Raw genomic sequence first — 16,279 nt, 5'->3', positions numbered from 1 at the left:
CATTGATATCCAAGGAGGGGTAAAGTTTCAGGTATGCACCACAGGTAGGTTCTAGAGATCTGCTGTACAGCGTTGGGCCTGCAGGTGACAAAATTGTATGGTGCACTTAACAGTGTACTGAGGCTAGACCTCAGGTTGTATTCTTACCACAATAAAGAAATAGAGCTTAATGGAATTTGATTTTAAGGTAATTTTCATACTTGCCTAAGTATGATAAAGCATTTTTATATAGTTCCACCAGGCTGCTCTTCCTTTTGCTTTGAGGGGTCCGAGGGCAAGATCCTACAAGTAACCATCGAGTATTAACCCTTTAATGACTGCCTAGTCTCCTCCTACCTTACCAGTACTGTCTGCGTGTTGATTTAATTTTTATAATCTCTGACTGAACCCACCACTAAAATGTACTTTTAATTCAAAGCTAGAAACAAACTTATAAATGTAAAAAGTGACTAAAAATAAAGTTGTCCTGCCCTGAATAAATATGTTTTGAACTGTGCCCATACTGTCAGCACACTTACCTTTCATTGTGGCTTCAGTTGTTTTCATGAACTTTTATCCAGTTCACTTCCTATGGCTGAATCTCCTTAGTGGTCTGATGGGGTGTGGTGGGGTTTCAGTGTCATATGCCCCCTTCTTAGATCCAGATGCTGGTAACTGGGGGGAGGTCAACCAAACAAAAATCAACTTGCATAGGCCCTCTTCTGTGGAGATGGTGCTATGCGATTGATCCAGCATGGCTAAATAAGTTTCTGTGGATAACTGAGTTAACTCTTCTTAGTAGTTTTGAAGATATGCTTTTTGTTTTTTTGAGCTCCACATTCATGGATAAATCTCAGGTCAATTGGCTATGATTAGTATTTACATGCATATGCTTATATATGCTTCATAACTTTGCATCATGTGCCGTAGGCACCTCAGGATGGCTCCAGTACTAACTACCAAAACTACAAATTCTACTTTATTATGGTATGAGTTAAATTAATATTTTTCAATCTTTCAAAACAAAATCCTATATTCAAATACACTTCAAAATGTATATTCTCAATTAATGTTACTTGAAATTCCAAAATAAAATTAATATTGTGCCATATTAGATTAAGACAAGTGGCACAGAACACTCCTTTGTTTCCATGTCTTACCTCTTTGGAAAATCACTGAATTAAATTTTGAATCAGGATTACCTAAGGGCAATACCTCTGTCCTAGTTTAGATCTGCTGTTTGTTCTACCTAGAATTTTATTTTTAAATTCCCATGCCTATCCAGTTCCCTGTTGATTAGTCTATAGATTAATACATCCATTCAATACATAGTTATTGAGTGCCTACTACGTGCCAGGCAGTAGTTTAGGTTTATTGGACTCAAAAGTAAATGAAACACAAGTATCCATGCCCCTGTGCAGTTCGCACTGCTTTGATCAGTCGCAGGGTTGATGACAGGGAGGACTCTGTATCTGTTGGCAGTTTCACAGCATTTAGCTTTTGCAGAACCAACTTTTAAAGAAACTGTAGCTGTTTCCTTTCTTGATATTTGCAATATCTGCACAAATGATAATGATTTTTATGTTCCTTCCATGTAAATGCCTGATTAAAAAAATACCTGCTGCAAAATGCCTTCTAAGCCCTTTGTAAATTTTGGTAGGAATATAGTAACTATTCATATAGCATACAGGCTATCTGTCTTCTCCAAAAGAAAAGATTTTCCCCATTCCGCAGAAGCCTATGATTGGTTCTTTCATCCTACTAGCATACATCCCCATTATCCAACAACTGGAATTAAACTTACATGTTTGTTGCCGTGCTGGGGTTTGGTTGTTTAACTGTTATCTGTTCACTGAAATTTTGGTTATGCTATCAGTCTTTTAAACACTGGACAATTATTTACTTTCTCTTATTTGACTATAGTCAACTAACTTGTTTTGAGATAACAAAATAATTCTTAATTCTCACCAGTCTCCAAGAAGACATATGCTATATAGTATGAAAACAGTATTTAAAATGTTGGTGTAAATTTTACTTTTGGACATCAGTTACACATCACAACAAATGTATTTCATTTACTTGAAATTTTTGGTATATTCCTTCAAATTTCGATTATGCTATTTTGCAAAGTCAATAGACACTTGTTTTACACTTAAGCTTTGTATGATGTAACTTTTTTAAAATTTTAATTTAGAAAACAATTACAATGTAGTATTTCTTTTAGGACATATCTTCTGTCTTATTAATTAAAACACAGTAGGGTAGAATATATTAACAAAGAGTTCCAAGTAACACCTGAAAAAACTAAATCTCTTTCCTGAGTATCAAAAAGTTCCTAGAAACAAATGGGACTACGTCTAACTAAAAAGTTTTTGCACAGCAGAGGAAACCATTAACCAAATGGAAAGACAGCCTACTGAATGGGAGAAGATATTCATCAATGATACATCTGATAAGGGGTTAATATCCAAAATTTATAAAGAACTCATACAACTTAACACCAAAAAAATCCAAGCAATCCAATTAAAAAATGGGAGGATTTAAACAGACGTTTCTCCAAAGAGGATATGCGTGGCCAATAAACATATGAAAAGATTCTCAATGTCACTCAGCATCAGAGAAATGAAAATTATAACAATGAGATACCACCTCACACCTGTCAGAATGGCTATCATTAATAAATCAGAAAACAGTTGTTGGTGAAGATGTGGAGAAAAGGGAACCTTTCTGCACTCTTGGTGGATTTGCAAATTGGTGCAACCACTATGGAAATCTCTATGGAGTTTCCTCAAAAAATTAAAAATAAAACTACCATATGACCCAGCAATTTCATTTTTGGGTATTTATCTGAAGATATCCAAATCACTAACTTGAAAAGACTTATGTACAGCATTATTTACAATGCCAAAGATATGGAAGCAATCTAAGTGCTCATCAATAGATGAATGGATAAAGAAGAAATGGTACGTACCGTGTTTTTCCAAATATAAGATCTAGCCGGGCCATCAGCTGTAATGCGTCTTTTGGAACAAAAATTAATATAAGACTCAGTCTTATATAAGACCCGGTCTTATAGTAAAATAACACCGGGTCTTATATTAATTTTTGCTCCAAAAGATGCATTAGAACTGATGGTCCGGCTAGGTCTTATTTTCGGGAGAGCATGATATATACAATAGAATATTACTCAACCATAAAAAAGAATGAAGTCTTATCATTTGTGACAACATGGATGGATCTAGAATGTATTATGCTAAGTGAAATAAGTAAAACACAGAAAAACAAATACTATATGATCTCACTTATATGTGAAATCGCAAAACAAAGTAAATGAATAAACAAATGTGAAACAGATTCATAGATATAGTGAACAAATTGGTGGTTGCCAGATGGGAGGGGGGTTGGAGAACAGAGTGAAAAAGGTGAAAGAATTAAGAAATACAAATTGGTAGTTACAAAACAGTCACAGGGATGTGAAATACAGCATAGAGAATATAGTCAATAATGTAAAAAAAAAAAAGTTTCTTGAAAAAAATGCAACAAAGCTAAATCACCTAGCAATTGTTCCCTCATCTAATCCAGTTCCTCAAAGAAGACAGGTCAAACTCTTTTGGAATGTCAGTGATGCTTTCCTCTTCTACTATGTTAAACCTTAAATAAATTTGTAAGCCAATTTAAAAGACTAGAAGAAATTAGAAAAGGGAGTACTTGTAAATGTGAACTGCATGGAGATCCTTTTATCCAGGAAGTCTTCTTTGACTATCTTGGCTTTTGTTGGGTGTTGCCATACACACACACAAACACACACACACAAACACACACACACACATAAACACACACATACACACACACATACACATATATACACACATGCATACACACATATATACACATACACATATAAATACATGCACATATACATACATACACATATACACACATATACGCACACATACACACATGTATATATACTAACACAGATGCACATACACATATAAACATATAAACACATATACACATATATGGACAAACATACAAATACACACACAAATGCATACATATATAAATACATACACACAAACATGCATGCATATGTACATACATATACACACATACACACATGTGCACACATATACACACATGCACACATGTGCACACACATACACACATATGCACACACATACACTATATACATACACATGTATGCACACACGTATTCACACATATATACACACATATGCATGTATACACACACATACCTGTTGCTCAGCACAGTCTCGGCACCCCTTACATCTCCCTCACTACACTGCACACTCCTCCATGAGAGCAGTTTCTGACTTCATCTCAGAGCCTGGACAGTGCCTGGAACAGTCAGCAGCTTATCAACATGTGAGATGTGTACAATATACATGAGATGTGTACAGTACATGTGTGATGTGTACATGTATACATGTATACATGTAACATGTACAGTATATGTGTGATGTATACAATATATATGTGATGTGTACAGTATTGTGTGATGTGTGCAGTATATGTGAGATGTGTACAGTATACATGTGATGTATACAGTATACGTGAGATGTGTAGATGTGTACATGTATACATGTAACATGTACAGTATATGTGTGATGTATACAGTATATGTGTGATGTATACAGTATATATGTGATGTGTACAGTATTGTGTGATGTGTGCAGTATATGTGAGATGTGTACAGTATGCATGAGATATGTACAGTATACATGTGATGTGTGCAGTATATGTGAGATGTGTACAGTATACATGTGATGTGTACAGTATATGTGTGATGTGTGCAGTATATGTGAGATGTGTACAGTATGCATGAGATATGTACAGTATACATGTGATGTGTGCAGTATATGTGAGATGTGTACAGTATACATGTGATGTGTACAGTATATGTGTGATGTGTGCAGTATATGTGAGATGTGTACAGTATACATGTGATGTATACAGTATACGTGAGATGTGTAGATGTGTACGTGTATACATGTAACATGTACAGTATATGTGAGATGTATACAGTATACATATGATGTGTGCAGTATATGTGAGATGTGTACAGTATACATGTGATGTGTACAGTATATATGAATGTATACAGAATATGTGTGATATGTACAGTATACGTGAGATGTGTACAGTATATGTGTGATGTATGCAGTATATGTGTGATGTGTACAGTATGCATGAGATATGTACAGTATACATGTGATGTGTGCAGTATATGTGAGATGTGTACAGTATGCATGAGATATGTACAGTATACATGTGATGTGTGCAGTATATGTGAGATGTGCACAGTATGCGTGAGATGTGTACAGCATATGTGAGAGAATTCTAATTAGCCTCTCTGGCTCTGGCTTTGCCTTTTCCAGTTGATCTTATTTTCCTTTACTAGCTTAAGTTGTTTTCATAGAGTTTTTTGTTAAAGAATTAACTGATCATTCAGTTCTTAAGTGATCATTTGGTATAATTAAGTGATCATTATGACAACTGTGACCAGTAACCTGTGACATGTTCCTTTCTTCTTTCATGAAGTTTAAGTTACTAAAATAATATGTACTTTTATTAAAGTTTTATTTAAATAAAATCTGCATGTTTCAGTGGAGAAATGTTCATATTTTTAATTAGCATCTTGCATTTCCTTTTGTTTTAAATTTGACTTTTATTCAAGAAGTACATCCACGGAGTTAAAAAATAGAATTAAACAAATGCTCATTATAATGAAAAATAGCAGTCCTCTGCCCTGCATCTTTTCACTAGGACAGTTCTCCAGAGGCAACAAGCTTTTCATATTTCCATCCATAATTTGAAATGGTTTCCAGATTGCTATTTCTTGATTTATCAATTTTAAGCATTAATTTTGTGTACTAAATATGGAGAAACTAGTGGGAGAGAAAGACATGTCAGTAAAAAAGTGAAATAAAATCTAAGCTGATATATGGTACAGTAGATTTCTGTGCAAATTGTTTTGGATCCATAAAGAACAGGTAGGAATTTTAGGTCTTTCAAATTGCTTTTAAGAATAACTGTATTACAGCTATATGAAAGGATGCTCAACTTCACTAGCTATTAGGGAAATGCAAATCAAAACCACAGTGAGATACCACATCACAGCTGTTAGAATGGCTATTATCAGCAAGACAAGTAATAACAAGTGTTGGAGTGTTGGAGAGGCTGTGGAGAAAAAGGATCCCTCATAAACTGTTGGTGGGAGTATAAATTGTACAGCCACTTTGGAAAACAGTATGGAGTTTTCTCAAAAAATTAAGAATAGAATCCTTCTTCTGAATATCTACCCTCAAACATCTGAAAACATGTATTTATAAAGGTATATGTACCCCTACGTTCATTGCAGCATTATTCACAGTGGCCAAGACATGGAATCAAGTAAAGTGTCCTTTGATAAATGATTGGATAAAGAAGATATGGTTCATGTATGTAATTCAGCCATAAGAAAAGATAAAATACTATCATTTGCAACAATATGCATGGATCTTGAGATTATCATGCTAAGCGAAATAAGTCAGCTAGAAAAAGTTGAGAACCATATGATTTCACTCATATCTGGGATCTAAAACTGAAGGCAACAAATGAACAAGACAAGGAAGCAAAAAGTCATAGACACAGACAACAGTTTTGTCGTTACCAGAGGGTAAGGGGGTGGGGGGTGGTAGAAGAGTGTAAAAGGGATCCAATATATGGTGATGGAAGGAGAACTGACTCTGGGCAGTGAATACACAATGTAATATATAGATGATGTATTATAGAATTGTATACTTGAAACCTATATAATTTTACTAACGTGACCCCAATATATTTAATAAGGAAAAAGGAAAAAAAAAGAATAACTGTATTGTTTAAGGTTCCATTAGCAGTAAACAAGAGAGTGCTCACTCATCTTTCTGTATTCTTAGCAACACTAGATAGAATTGAGCATTAAAATTTATGTTATTCTGATAACATACAAGTATAGTGGTATCACATTGATTTCTTAATTTGCATCTTCCTGATAGCTAGTGGTTTTGAGCATTTAAAGCTATATTTTATAGCTATTCTGAAGCCTTCTCCTGAGAAACTGCCTTTTCAGGTTTTTTGCTCACTTTGTTATTAATTTCCTTTGAGTATATATTCTAATATTAATTCCTTGTTGGTTTTAGGTATTCTCTCGGTTTATCTATGGAATTTATCTATGGTATCCTTCACTAAAAAAATTCTCATTTTGATTTAGCCAACTTCATCAGTTTTATACCTGATTATTTATGGTTTTAAGTCTTATTTTAGAATTTTTTTTTACTTCTAGATCTCAAAAATAGTTACCTAAACTTGTTTTATTAGCTTTGAAAAGGTAACTTTCTCATTAAAATGCTTTAATCTCATTGGAATCTAAATTTCCATGTGGTGTAAAATAAGTAGCTAAGTTTATTTTTTGTCATATCCTGAGAGTGTTTTTCTTTGTCCATGCAATGCATCACCACCAAACTTTCTTTTACTTTGTGATGTTACCCTTACCATATATGAAGCTCTCATTGATCGTGGGTTTATTTCTGAACTCTATATTCCTGCATCGTAATACTTGGTATCCGTCTATTTGTCCTTCATTTTTGAATTTTACTTTGATATTAATAGGCAATTTATAGCATATACTTTTAAAATGGGTTTGTAGGTCTTTTTCTAAATCTAGACTTTATAGATTGATGTAGGGAAAATTGATATCCATGAATGTGAGAAAAGATAAATAAGTAGTATGGAATTAGGGAATAATTTTGACTGCTAGATTTTAATAAGAAATCCGTTGCTTGGAGAAGGTCCAAGATGGCAGATTAGATTAAAAAAACAAAATAAAACACAATAAAAAAGAAAAGAAATCTGTTTCTTTTGGTGGCATATAACAAGCGGGAAATAATTATGGAAGAAAGATTAACACAAGAACAGTCAAGAGTGGAGCCTACCCGGGTGCAAAATTTGATCTGTAAGAGAAATAAGGAAAACAGAAGCAGTAGACAAAGAATGCAAGAATGTGACAAAAAGGAGTTTGAATTGACTTAATTTCTATGTCTTTGAGTTACCTTAATACTTATGACTAACTTAAACAGTGGTTTCAAGTTAGGCTGTGCAAAATACTAAGGTTTTGTGGAATACCCCCACAAATTAATTCCCCACATTCTGGGGAAATAATAGTGGTGGCACTGAGTATTTGGGATTCTGTTTCAACCAGAATGCTTTATTTTTATCTGTTTCATTAATTGACCCCCTCACTGAGATTTCATTGGAAGAAAGGACTTTTAGCCAACAGTGTTTGGAAACTATTTAAGTAAAATGAGTGAAATGTCTAAATGCTCAACAAAGGTGGCATATGCTATCATCCATCCCTTTAGTGCCCATCGCAGACATTGCTAACTGACCACTGTAGTCCTTCCTGCCACAGACTCAGATTGAGCCTCCACACCGCCTTCCACGTGGTCACTACCAGTCGGTCAATATTGGTGTGCAAGTCAAACCCATTTTGTATCTGTACACCACCAAGTCCTATAATTTTATTGGACCTTCAGATCACTTATTTTAGCCTATGAAAGGTAGTATGAGCTTAATATTTCAGGTTAAAGAAGGAAGAGACCAGAAAAGAGAGTGGTTAAACAGGAAATGGATCTGGAAAATACAAATTAAAGTAAGTATTAAGGTAATAACACTTACACTGTGATTATAAGGAGAAAATGCTTACTACCAATTCGTTAATTGTATAAAGGCCTTCAAAGCTCATTAAGTATGTGTTGAAGAGGCAGTTGAAATCAGTCATGTTTTCACTTGGGAACCTTGAGACATAAATAATTTTATTCTATAAATTTAAAAATTAATCACCAAAAGTTTAAAACTTCCAAAGCGATGTAAGAGTAGGAAATAAAATCTACATCTCTTGGAAATGTATCTCATACTGTCTCCATGGTCCTTGCTTTGTATCAAACAATGGATTTGAAGTTCTCTAAATTAAAATGTAGAAAAGCATTTCAAATATATTGAAGATTCAAAAAGCAATGAATGCATTAACTGTTATCCATATTTGAGGTTGAATATGTTTTATGTTCTGTGAAGTCATTGAACTAATTATGACATAAACTCAGAGTTGATATTCAAAGCAGTGACAATTATTTGTCTCTGTTTACAGGGCTGCTCAACTGTGATGTTGGGATTGAATTTACTGAGGATTCTATATCAAGGTTGACTTCAAGGTTTTGTGGAAGATCTGCAAGAAATAGGTAAGTGGCCTTTTGGGAATAATTGTCTTTTGTTCATTGTGCTTATTTCTGTTTTTCTAATGTTTATTTTATTCTTTAATTTTTGGGTTCAGTATCTTTGCACAAAGGTCAAAATGTTATCAGTAAACCAGAGACATGTCAAGTCCAGCGAGAGGAATATTTACCTCTGTCTCTTCTCTTGGGCTTCCCATTTTGCCCCTGGTTGTGCTCTCTCTCCTATTAAATTTGGTCTCATGTTTGTTTGTTTTTTTGAAAATTAACGTAAGTGTATGCATAATGTGAATTTGATTTTAAAATATTGACATGATTAGGCAAGAAAAGCCGTTGGAGTATTTTCTGTTACCATTATGCTGGCCTTTTATACTGATGTTTTCAGTGTTAATTTATTAAGATTCAGTTGATATTAAGGTTGTGGGGGGATCTAGAAATGTCAGAAAATAAAGAGAATAACATATTTGTAATTTTTTTTCTAAAAAGTTTGATTTTTCTTATACATTCTTTGAGACCCAGCAAGTCAGGTGTCTAGAAAGCATTTGTTTTCTTTTTAATCTTGCACTTCTTTAAATCTGATGGTGGTTTTCCTTGGTAACTGTATCAATTTAGAACATTTTAAATCAATTTTTTGGTACAAAGCAAGGACCACGGAGACAAGATGAGATGTGTTTCCAAGAGATGCAGCTTTTGTTCCCCTGTCTTACTCAGTATGTAATGTTTCTATAAAATTAGTTTTTCAGAACCATTATTAAATGATGGTATCAGTCAAACAGTATGTCATAAGTGGTCATATGTGTCATAATATAATTATAAAAAGAAAACAAAAATCAATTTTAGGTGAAGAATTTGTATCATTTCTCTCCCAAGTTTTTACCCCCCAAAAGAGGGAAACCTTGGTGCCCTGGCTTCTTCAGAATTTTTTTTCTTGCCCCAGAATTCTCCCTCCAGGGAATTCACCAGCACCAACAGGTTTTGGGATTCTCCCTGTTCCACCCATGTTGTTCTGCCCTTCTCTAAAGCGTCTCCAGATGAAGGCTCCCTATCTTCCTGAGAGATTTTTGTCAGTGTGCTTGAATTATTAGGTCACATCTTTCTTGGTATTTCACCTTCTATTTTGCCTGTGGACTTTTTCTTGATTTATACCAACTTTATCAGTTTTCCAAATATACAAACAAAATGATTCCATATTTATTTAGCCTTTAAGATTTTTGAAGCACTTTGGCATCCTTTTACTTCATTTTACTCTTTCATGTAAGTCATTAATTTTATTCTTGCATTGTTTACGATGTAAGTAAAGCTGACGTTATTATTCTTTGTTTAGTAAGTAGAGAGACTAAAAGGCAAAGGATTCAAATGATTTGGAAAAAGGAATATATAGCTGGTTAGGATTTTACAGCTAATAATAAACAATTACGTGTTATTAGAACCCATATCTGCTAATACTCAATCTTTTTTTCTGGGTTATGTACATAATTTATGCTTACTGCAGACAATGGTTGGGTGGTAGATTCCATGTTTGTAAGGCCTTTTAATATTTAAATGTCCATTTTTTTAATAGTAGGACATTTGCTTTAATAATAGATGGAAGATTTTAGATTTATAAACAGGAGTTACTTGACAATGAACTCATGGAACTATGAAATAAACAATTTTTAGAAAATAAATGATTTTTAGAAAATAGAGAGTCTTCTTTCCAGAAGGGAACATAATTATGTTTAAAGTTAGTCCTCAAAATTGCTTCTAGAACTTGCTAATTAGACTTTTTTCTAGTTATATGCTTATAGTAGCAGTTTTTTTTTTTTTTAAATGAAGACCAACCACATACTGATGTAAATAATATATAGGCATAATGCCAATGGTTCATCTTAATGAAACAGTACATTCTGAAAAAAGCATTTTTTTTCCTTGGAACTATATAGACTTATGAACCCTAGAGCTAGAGGTATTACAAGAGAAGTATAAAATGATGGAGAAGCAAGGACTTGGGAGTCGGGTAGACACAGGCTTACGTTGCTGCAGCTAGTTGTTAGCTGTTTAAAACACCCTTGGTTAATTTCCTTAAATCTTTGCATCTCAGTTTTCAAACAGTACAATGAGGGGCACATATAACTGTTTTGGGATTATTGTAAGAATTTAGCAGTTGATACATAGCTGTTTTCAAGAAATATTAGTTTTCTTACTCCTTTTCCATTGCTCTGTTGTCTTTCCCCCAAAATCCCTAAAGTTAATACTTGGTTGAATCTTCTTTTTTTCAAACAAGTTGTTTAGTGTTATCCCCAGAGAGGTTAAACAACTTGCCCTAGGTTATACTTCTGAAATGGAAGCTAAAATGTTGTTTCATACAACCTACAACTGGAAGTGTCTGTGTATCTGAGTAAATGGGTAGTTGAGTGAGTATGCATGTGTATCTGTGTATTTTACTTCACAATATTTACAATTATTTTCAGTTTCCATTGTAAGAATATTAAATCTAAATAAAATACCAGTTTTAGTTATTTCAGTGGAATAAAAATAAACTTCATTCTGATACTTATAGAAAATTGCTATAATTTTTATAAATACTAAATAAAATCAGGCATCATACATGACAAAATATTGGCTCTAATTTTCAATGACTGTAAAGCAAATGGACTATGCAGGGAGCTGCTGTAGCTGAGGTCGGGCTGGATCAGCGACTCCAATGCCCGGTGCGCTGACATTTGGGGGAAATGGAGCGGAGTGAACAAGGAAGTAGAGAGGCTGTGGAGTGTAGCTGTTGAAAATGCAAGTGTGGAAATCAGGTTGCCTAGAATTAAGTTATGATTCCAAAACAAAGATACCGTATGTGAGACCTTGGGCAAATCATTTAAAGTCTCTAACCCTTAATTTCTGACTCTAGAAAATAGAGACATAGTGCTAACTTTATAGTTTTGATTTGAGATTAATGTGTAAATACATATAGAGGGCATAGTAAGCATTTAAAAAAAGTCAGTTTTTGTTTTGTTCCCTGTTATATTAGTTTCAAAGGTTGACTGTGTTATCCAGGCCGCTTAGCAAATATCTTGCATAATATTCTAACTTTGGTCCAAGAGATGGTAAAAATGAGTTAATTTTGTAAATGTGCTCTCTGTGTTTTGGTTAGCATGTGTATTAGCTTTCTAGTGCTGTGTAACATACTGCATATTTAAAACCTTAAAACAAGATTCATTTATTATGTCATGGTTTCCAGGAGTTAGGAGAACAGGCATGGCTTAGCTCAGGATCTTACTCACTGCAGTCAAAGCATTGACCAGGATGCAGTTTTCATTTGGCGTTCAGGGTCCTCTTCCAAATTCACTGGATTTGGCAGAATTTAGTTCATTGCTGTAGTGAGATCGCAGTACTCAGCTCCTAGAGGCTGCCCACAGTTCCCATCCACGCGGCCCTTTCCATGTGCAGTGTACATTGTAGCTGATTGCTTCTTCAGGGCCAGCAGGAGAGTCTGTCTGCATGCTAGCAAGATAGAGCTGTGTGTGTGTACATACGTATGTATGTATGTAGAACATATATGTGTGTATTAACATAATCACTGAAGTGACATCCCATAACTTTTGCCATATTTTGCTGGTTAGAGGCACATCACAACCTGCCCATGTGCAGGGGGAGGGAATTACACAGGGTGTGAACATTGGGGACACCCTAGAGTCTGTCTGTCACAGCATGTTAAATTTCTTGATTTAAAATTAATGTAACCTGTTAGTTTAGATTTTTACAATTACGCAATATTTAATAAAAAAAGGAATATTGTCACTAATTGTAAAATTTTTTTCTCAGTTATGCATACAGTATAACTCCAAATAGGCCATTTTTCTCTGCCTAATATTTATCTATTATTTTAAGCTGGCACACCACCAAACTAAATACAGCCTACTCTGGTATTTAATACTCTCCAGAACCTGACAATACCCAGCCCTTTCCCCCCATTATTCCCATATGCGTACCCGGAAGTACCTGCCCCCCACTAGCTCCCATCATTGAACTACCTGCTTCCCACTAGCCCACATCTTTGCCAGTACACATCCTATTGTTTCTTTCACTTTCTCTTTCTCTGTAAAGCACATTTACATCTCCACCTCTTCTATTACATTTTCCCTGTTTCTTTCCTTCTCTTTAGAGAGCCCAGGATTTTTCCTGCATGGTCTCATACCTGTATTACCTACAGCCTTGTATATAATAGTATCTTAAGAAATATTCACTAAATATAAAAGTGCCTTCTTGATTTAGAACAGTGATCAGTTTGAGAGTCATATTCAGCTTAAGAGTCATATTTGAAGGATTTTCTTCATAGATTATCCAGTCTTACATTGACTCAGTAATTGGAAGTGCACCTCAAATAATCCTTAAATTACCTGTAGGAATCCATTGTCACTTACACATTTGGAACTGATTGCACGTGGGAGGAACATGCCTAATCCGGCTCCAGAGGAAGGTCTGTAGTGGCAGCCGCTATAGGTCCTTCATGGTGTCTGTCTCCTGCTCGTCACATCATTGCCCCCTGCCCCATATTTACCAGAGGTGAGCTGTGAGGCCAGTAGAATGTAGCACAAGGGATGGTAGGTTGTTTTTCACATTAGGTTGTGCAAGACGTTCAGATATCTGTTTTGGATGTTCTTTCTCTTTCTTCTTTCCCTCCTCCCACCCCTCCAGGCCCTCTCCCCGTCCCTTCCTCTCTGTCTTACGACTTGCTGTGAGGAAGGCTAGCTGCCATGGAGAGATCCATGTGGTGAGGAACTAAGCTCTGACTAAAAGACAGGGAGGAACTGGCAATAACTTGTAACTTCCTGAGGAACCCTAAGCCTGACCCATCCAGGTAACAACCACTCCTGGATTCCTGCTCCTCAGAAACGCTGTAAGATAATAAATATTTTTTGTTCTAAGCTGCTAAGTTTGTAGTTAATTTGTCATGTAACAATTGATAATGAATATATTCTATGATATCTTACCCCTAAAATTATTTCCAAAAATTTCCTCATTACCCTGGACTTTGCACGGAATGTAAGGGTTAATAGTGTACTGAATATGTGGTCTGTAAGTAAATGTAATGGGATAGGCATGTATGTTTATAACATAGTGAGCCTAGTGAGAAGAAAATGAGAGATGTTTAGATTTGGCTTGGAATACTGATTGTGTAACACACCGAGACCACTTTTAATCTCTTACCCGTTGATCACATCAATGTTGGACAGTCATACCCACTGGGGACTGGGCAGGTCTGGGTGCTGGTCTAGTACTGCTTCTTTTGTAGAAGAACTGTTTGGAACAGTTAAAAACACTCTTCTCCTTACAGAAGCTGAGCTTGCAGAATCTGTTCTGCTAATGTATCATGCTAGTGTTCTGTTGGTCTTTATTAATGTCCTTACAGAGTTATAAAGAATAGAGGTACATGGAAGCACCTAGATATAGGTACATATATTTGCGGTCCTATGCTTTGACATGTTAAGTTCACTAGAAAAATAATATATTTGATCCCCAGAAAAGTGAGTCAATAAGTATGTATCAGCAAGTAATAGAGCAACGTTTTTTTCTTATAAATTCACATTAAGCCGTTCTTCCATATTTCACTCCTCATGATTTTACTGTGATGATAGAACCTGCGCAAAAATACTGTTATATTAAAAAATCAGTACTGTGTTATATTTAAAAAAGAAAAAAAAAAGGGAAACTTGTTCCTATCAAAAAAAGGAAAGTTTACATTTATAATATTAAATTTGTGCCTTGGAATTATCTACTAGTAAAATTTTTGATACTGTTATACAAAATAGCAAAATATGGATTTTAACTGGCATGCTTTTCAGTTCAGCTGAACATTAAGTACATTTTTAATGGTCTTATTTGCTGGGAAGAAAACCATTACAATAAACTGCTTTTTACAGCCCATATCAAGTATGAACCAGCATCACTTATTACAAAGTTTGTGCTTTGGGAAACATTTTCACGGCATCTAACAGTTCTGCCCCACATTTCTTGGAATTAGTCTTTAATGATTTCATTTTCCAAAATGAGTTGTTGATCAAATTTACTGGTTGTTTTGTGGTTAAAATCTCATCCAACAGCTATATTTAAAATGTCATACAAATTTGTAAGGAAAGGTCCACTGCGATTACTGTTATTGTAATTGTATGAAATGTTATATAGAAGAAATGCTATTCACTTGAATGCATTTAGTGTTTTTCCACCCTATATAATATCCGAGGGGTGAATATGAAACCTCATTTTTAACTGTTGGCAATTCAGTTTTTACTGTTGTCTGCTGGGAAACAGACGACTGTTGCTGTAGGCATCATGTAAAATACAGTGAGAGTCTGAAGCCTGCGTTAGCAGTCAGACTTGGTACATGCTCTTCGTGTTGTTCGCCTAGCACCACTTGGTAGGAGCCGTGCGTGCGGGGCTGGGGATAGCCTTCCTCTTTGGCTGTGTCATGGTTAGGCTGCTGCACATTTTCGCTGCAGCTCTGCCTTATCCCACTCTCTAGATGCAACTCACAGCACAGTAGGTCTAATACAGATTAACGCCTTTGCCTGAAGACTGATTGAAACGTGTGTCTCAGACTTGCTAATGCTCACTGAACCATTTTATTGAAGATAAAGTAAATAAAATAGATCGCGGTATGAGAATTCTCTGAAATCAAATGGAATAATTTGGCAGGGTTAAGCCCATGAAGAAGGCAACACAGTGAAAAAGATGGCAATACTTTTTTATGGTTAGTATATCAAGGCATAAATATTCTTGTTCTGTTGGGGCTCAATATTAATTTTGTCCCAACAATTAAATGTTAAACATAATTCTCAACTGCCATATTTTTGGTCTTAAACAATGGTCCTCTTTAAGAAAGTAACATGAATAAAAACTTCTCAGACTACACTATTGTGATGATTTTTTCTTTGTCTTTTTCTGACACTTAGGTTCATGGGTCAGTAGTCTCAGAGAATTTAATAAACACCACAAATGAATGGATTTGCCAAAGTGCACTCTAGAATCTTAAGTTTGGAAAATAATAGTAATCCTGA

General features: G+C 35.0%; 1 protein-coding gene across 12 annotated transcripts in view; it reads left to right on the top strand.

The window, feature by feature from the left end:
- Window positions 1-16,279, top strand: part of FOXP2 (forkhead box P2) — a 612,246-nt gene that overhangs the window by 211,900 nt on the left and 384,067 nt on the right. For all 12 annotated transcript variants that reach the window (XM_074315705.2, XM_088799972.1, XM_074315704.2 and 9 more), the window contains one exon: window positions 9,170-9,260. The gene's annotated coding sequence lies outside the window, so the exon portion shown is untranslated. The remainder of the gene's footprint in view (window positions 1-9,169; window positions 9,261-16,279) is intronic.

This window comes from Rhinolophus sinicus, chromosome 8 (assembly GCF_057876585.1).
Source record: "Rhinolophus sinicus isolate RSI-liver-muscle chromosome 8, RSI-T2T, whole genome shotgun sequence".
Taxonomy (NCBI): domain Eukaryota; kingdom Metazoa; phylum Chordata; class Mammalia; order Chiroptera; family Rhinolophidae; genus Rhinolophus; species Rhinolophus sinicus.
The sequence above is the reverse complement of the archived record's forward strand: the minus strand, read 5'-3'. Positions and strand labels throughout refer to the sequence as shown.